Genomic DNA, 7383 nt, shown 5'->3' with positions numbered 1-7383 from the left:
ATCCATTGCGTTTAAAATAAAGTGCATGTATTCTCAGCCTAAAAATATATATTGCAAAAGCAATTAAAAAGGGAGCAATGAAACTCACACTTATAAATATTGTATATCGATTAATAAAGCATTTGCATGTATTCTCAGCCCAAAAATGTAGAGAGTAAAAAGGGATCTTATGAAACTCACCTTAGCAGCATATAAAGTCGTTCACCAAAATGTGATCGAAACACGGATTACCAAATAACCGTAGATCTCAACCTAGAGAACATATGTTGGTCAATAAATGTCTATCAAGCTAGGTCAGGTCATAGTGTATCACAATCCTAATGCTCGATATTGACATACAAAAGTTATCCAATGTTGTTTCAAAAAGTCAATTTTGACAATAGTTTAACAAAACGAGACGTACCTTATATAAGGATTCATTTACTCGGTTGGTAATATTCAAAAATCCAATTTATCAATCTCGTAAACAAGTTGTTTAAATCTTAATTGTAGATTCAAAAGCAATTTCAATTAACTTTAATCATAATTCAGTTGCTCATATCTTTTAATCCGTTCATCGAAATTATTCGATATCTAAATGAAAAGTTATTGATTTTTCGTCAGCTTTCCAAAAACATGTATATCATATACCTTTTACCAGTAATATATGTATTTAATTTGTGGTACATCATAAACTGTTTAACGAGGAAATTTAGCATAGTTGACTTGTAATTTTTGTTCCGATAAGTCGTACATCATCACTCGACTTATGTCCCGGTTCCGGTTTTTCGAACGTCCTTTCGTACGCTGAGAAAACTTGTACATTACGTTTCGCGACTCGTACCTTTGTCAAAATATAGTCTTAAATTGTTCATAAACTATACCACTCAAAGTATATCTTAAACTTTCGAGTATTTTGGTCATTTACTTCTATAAATCATCGTCTCGCTATTTGTTAATATATATATATATAATAACAATTCATTTTTATGACCAAGTGAATATTATATTTTATCGTATTGTTAAATATATATTTTCAATATTAATAAACACGTTTTAAAATACATATCGCAAGTTATTCATATATCTAATTCCAACAGTTAATATTCCTTATTATTGTATGTCTCCAAATTACGTTATTTAAACAAACACTTTACCATTTATTTTGAATACCATTAAAAAGGAATAATTTCTCAAATAAGTGTGGACCTCACAACAGAGACCCGTAACAATATCATAATCATTAAGAGACCTAATAAATATCTTTTAATTCAATCGTTTGGCATAATATTTTAACTTCGTAGTTGAATATATCAATCAGATAATCAAACCAATAAGTTTAATGCACAGTATCATTTACTTAACACTTTGTTACGTTTTCAAGTTATAGTATATGTATCTATTTACATATAATTGTTCGCGAATCATTGAGAACAATCGAAGGGTAACTGAATAGTTCAAGAATTTTAGGATTCAACTTCATAGACTTTGCTTATCATGTCGGAAACGTTAAAGATTAAGTTTAAATTTGGTCAGAAATTTTCGGGTCATCACAAATGCAGATAGCGTGAAGAGGTAAATGATTTCAGATAAGAATAATTATGGAAATATCTTCAGAAATATGGAGGATATTTATAATGAAAGATATGACGATATCTTAGAATTTCTAATATCAAAGGATGATGAAGAATATTGTTCGCAAGGGTTTAGAGTCGGGAGCAAGGTATTCGATAATGACTTCAGCAGAGACTGAATCATTTGGATCCTTTGAAGGTAGATTTCGTCTTTGTGATTTGTCCACAGCCTCTCCTTCATGGTTTGCTCAATCCGTTTTTCAGTTCCAAACCTTTTCTTTTTCTGTGCTTTTCCAACACACTATTCTTTATCATCAAACTTTTTACTGTTAAGGTCGCTTATGGTTTTTGCTGCTTCATCAGCATCTCGAGAACTATTCTGCAGTTCGGGGTGTTTTTCAGAAACTTCACATTCGTAGTATGTAAGTCCAGGAGATAGATGTTATATGTATAATTGTTGGCGTCGACATGCTGTGAGATTTTCAAAATACTAATTGCTGATTCCCAGTAAATGGCATGAAAATTCTTGTTACAAGATGCGGATGAGTATACGATAGGGTTTTAATGAACAAATATAATAGTTTTTCGGAGACACTTAAGCCAATGAGTGATGAAGTTGCTGGTAAGTTTACTGTTAACGTGGTGAGATATAATTGGTTCCCCGGTAACGATGACAAAAGGCAAACTAACATATCAAGGTTATAGTAAGGCTAATCCGAAAGAAAGTCGAAGTTGAGTTGTTGAAGCTGTGACAAAATTGGCTACTTTGGAAAGGGATCGCAAAGTTATTTTCGGTAATAACAACGCCAAAGGAGCTAGCACAGATACATGTTAAACGTTTACTCAGGTTCCGAGTGTTTTCAGGTGCATAACTATATGCATCAATCTTTTTTGGTAGATGAAGTGCGGTTGGTTCATTCTCTCGATTGAGGTGTTTCCAAGAATCATGAAAGGTTTGAACGCAGATTGTAATCGTCAAGATACAAATGAGGTTTAAGATGAAATCAAGTAGCAAACTTGAAGAATTGTTTAGTTTCATATGTTATAATCAATATTTTAATTTATTTTAAATTGTCCAATGTTAGTAGTCCACAGTCAATAGTCCACAGTTAGTAATTCAATAATTCATATATAGTTTATAATATTTGAATTAATTAATACGTATCGTGACCCATGTACATGTCTCAGACTCGATCACAACTCAAAGTATATATATTATTATAGAATCAACCTCAACCCTGTATAGCGAACTCTAGCATTACAGCATATAGAGTGTCTATGGTGATTCCAAATAATATATATAGATGCGTCGATATGATATGTCAAAACCTTGTATACGTGTCCCGATATTTAAAGTGCGTAAAATAAATAACAGAAATTAAATGATGATAAATTAAATTGAGAGAATTAAAATTGTGATAATAAATTGCGATAAATAAATGTAATGTGGAATTAACAGTTAGCTAGGAACAGTTAGCTGGAAACAGTTAGCGTGGATTCTTAACAAAATTTTCCTCATAGTTAATTTGTTTGTTTCTAACAAATTTTATTTTGTCCAATGTTTTCTTCATTATGACACTTGTTGGATTCTGATAAGTCAAAATCCAAATATGAAATTGAATAAATAAAAAACAAATGGTTATTCTGTGGTGAACGGATTCGTATATCTGTGGATGTAAGTACAATAGTAAATGACTGTTGAATCAGATTCGTAGAATGTACCATGTAACTGATTAATGTATAATCTAAATATTCCTCGGGTATTACCTACCCGTTAAAATATTTTCACCATTAACAGTTTGTACAAAAGAATTTTTAATTACAATCTTTATGAAAATATACTTGCATATATATTTTCTTCAGATGTAATCATGGATTTAATGAGTTAATATGATGTTAAACTCATATGATTTTTGGTTAGAACTAGAGTAAATAATCTTTAAGACTTTAGAGATTACATAATCGCCAGGAAGAATGAAGATAATTGATGTAAATCGATACGTAGAACAGTGATTATACTCGAGGTACAGAATGAGATGTTGAGGCATGGATTGTTGATGGTACTGGTGCTGTTATTGATGTTACTGTTGGTGCCGGTGATGTTGCTGAAGTTGATAAATTTTTCACCATATTCTCCAAATTGATTACTTCAGCGCGAAGTTTGTTGACTTCTTCTATTATTCCGGGATGATTGTCGGTCGAAACGAGAGGATGAATAAGGTTTAGAATTTTAGATAGAATATAATCGTGGCGAGATATTCGAGAAATGAAGGTGAAAATGGTGTTTCGGACTGATTCACCGGTAAGTGCTTCGGGTTCTTCGTCAAGAGGGCAATTTGGTTGGTGGAAAGGATCGCCTTCTTCGCGTCTCCATTGATTAAGTCAACTACGAACCCATCTCTAATCATCCAGAATAGATGATGGCTGATTGGTTGATTCATTCTGGTTACACTGCTTTCAGAGGTCGAGTGGAAATCCATATCGGAATAGCTGTCGGAATAACTTATCGGAATAGCTATCGAAATCTTTGGGACTCGAACTGGTTAGGGATTCATCTCGTACGATCAGATGAAGTATTTTTGATAAGAAATAGATTATAGGATGTAGATTAGTACCCTGCAATACATAATTTACATATGCATATATAATACAAAAATCTCATAAGTTACGGAGGAATCTACGGAAGTTGTCAGGCAAAGGTAACAATAACAGATACGCTAAGATATGAATTTATCTATACACTTTCTATGCAATAGAGGCTGTAAGATGTGTCTAGACTTTAAGGATGATAAGCAAATAATTTTCGACACTAAATGATAAGCAAAACTTTTGACATGCAGACACGGTCAAAGTCCAGACCCACTAATGCATCTAAACAACTATCAGTTAGACACACTAATGCAAGACCTGGTTCGCTAAGACCACCGCTCTGATACCAACTTTCATGACCCATCCTAATCCATCTGGACGAATACATTACATTCGGTTACATCGCGAGGTACTTAACCTCGATATGATACATTTTACAAACATTGCATTCGTTTTGAAAAGACAAACTTTCATTACATCAAAAGTTGACGATATGCATACCATTTCATAATACATCCAACTATAATTGACTTAATAATAATCTTGATGAACTCAACGGCTCGAATGCAACGTCTTTTGAAATATGTCATGAATGACTCCAAGTAATATCTCTAAAATGAGCAAATGCACGGCGGAAGATTTCTTTCATACCTGAGAACAAACATGCTTTCAAGTGTTAACCAAAAGGTTGATGAGTTCATTAGTTTAACATAAACAATGATTTTCAATAATATAATAGACCACAAGATACTCATAAATATACGTCCCATGCATAGAGACAAAAATCATTCATATGGATTGAACACCTGGTAACCGACCTTAACAAGATGCATATAGAATATCCCCATCATTCCAGGACTCCCTTTGGACATGATAAATTCGAAGTACTAAAGCATCCGGTACTTTGGATGGGGCTCGTTGGGCCCGATAGATCTATCTTTAGGATTCGCGTCAATTAGGGTGTCTGTTCCCTTATTCTTAGATTACCAGACTAAAAGGAGCATATTCGATTTTGATAATTCAACCATAGAATGTAGTTTCGATTACTTGTATCTATTTCGTCAAACAATTATAAAAGCGCATGATTTCTCAGTTCCAAAAATATATATTGCAAAAGCATTTAAAAAGGGAGCAAATGAAACTCACAATACTGTATTTTGTAGTAAAAATACATATGACGATATTGAACAACTGAACAATGCAGGGTTGGCCTCGGATTCATGAAACTATATCATTTATGTATATATTAACACACATAATTGTAATCAATTAAATTCATATATTATATCTTAAATTATATATTTTTATATTTAATTTGTATATATTTAAAATAGTTAATATTTATATAGTTTAATATTATTTTTAAAATCAATAATTTGTTATATGTAAATATTTATATGATTAATCTTTATATATATATAATTATATGTAATATTATGGTAGTTGGAATATGTATATATATATATATATATATATATATATATATATATATATATATATATATATATATATATATATATATATATATATATATATATATATATATACTTATATAGAAAATATTTATTTTTTATAATAATATTGTTAATGTAAAAGTAGTAATCATAACAATAATAATAAAAATAATAATAATAATGAAAATATTAATGATATTAATGATAATGATAATAATACTACTAATAATAATAACTATAAAAATAATGATTTTACTAATAATAATATTACTAACATTTATTTTAATAACTATAATGATATTAAGGATAAGAATAATAATAATAAGCAAATAAATAAATAACTACCTCAAAGAAGTAGTCTAACAAAAATGCCCAAGTCCGGGTTTGAACCCGTGATGTCCCGCTAACCCGATAACATCCTTAATCAATCTTGTTTTATCTCACAGCCAATATATGTATAACCCAAACTTCTATTTCTATTTTCTTCTTCATCTTCCTAGATCAAGACCCATGTTAACATTTTCATCATCATCATCTAAACATCATTACTATTATCATTATCATAAACTACCTAATCGCCATCATCATGCATCATCTACTATCAACATCATCCTTATCTAATTATCATGTTATCAAATTTACCTTCTCATCATAATCTATATCGTCGTCTATATCAATATCTATAAATCATTATCAATCTCGCCACACTGTTATTACTACTTCCATCATTCATCATCGTTCACTTATCAACCTAATCATCAAATCATTTTGATATACATATCACCGACTCATCATAGTACATATCTATCAACCGTTTTATATCATCGCACATCATATAGAAATCCATTAAAAGTCCCAGACAAAAATATAGCCCATTTATATTGTTAAATGGACTCACAAAAGCCCATAACCTGTTTCAGTTAAATTAACGATGGCCTTGTGGTGTGCTGCAGTTTGATCAAAAATAGGTACACAACAACATAGTTGTGCAATTGTGTATAATCATCTTCTTAACAGCTTCTATCATTATTATTATAATTTCGATTACTATCTTAATCATATTCACACATTATCACATCTCCATCATCATCTATATCCTAACATCATCATCGTTTATATCGTTAATATACTATCATTACGTAATCATAATCGTATACCACCGTTATTAAAACATCAACAGAAAATAGGAATTGATGCAGTTGTAAGCTTTGGCCCAAATGAAAATCTGATCTTGGCCCACTAATAAAACAACTAACAGCTCAGCCCAATCTGATTTCTACTTGCTATCGGCCCATCGTACCTAAAACAATATCCAGTGAAACTAAAATTCGTACGTGCGTGTACATGTGTTATCCTTTCTGGCCCCATCGAATAATTAATAACAGTATTAAGTCACCAGCTTACACAAGAGGTAGCAGCCAAAACAACATCCAAGTCACGGCCCCAATAATTCTAGCATAATCGGCCTACAGCTAAATCATTAAGCCTACTTCAAAACTCAATCAAACTATCTGATTTCTTTTTCGTTAAAGAATAGTAGGTGGAGTTTTTTATTTAGGTTTGTCGGCCACAATATAAAGAATATAAATAAAACGACCATAAACAGTTCGATTCATCATCATTCTTGTCTCAACTTTCTCATCATCTTCATTATTCTAACAATACTATAGAAACAAAAACGTCAATTCAGCTGCAGGTCTTCAATGGTGATAAAAAAAATATATATCGAAAAGATGTGGTGTTTGAACCAGATTAGAAGCATGCTCTACTACAGAAGTTTGATTAGA

This window comes from Rutidosis leptorrhynchoides, chromosome 10 (genome assembly GCF_046630445.1).
Source record: "Rutidosis leptorrhynchoides isolate AG116_Rl617_1_P2 chromosome 10, CSIRO_AGI_Rlap_v1, whole genome shotgun sequence".
Lineage (NCBI taxonomy): Eukaryota > Viridiplantae > Streptophyta > Magnoliopsida > Asterales > Asteraceae > Rutidosis > Rutidosis leptorrhynchoides.
This window is presented reverse-complemented; position numbering follows the sequence as displayed.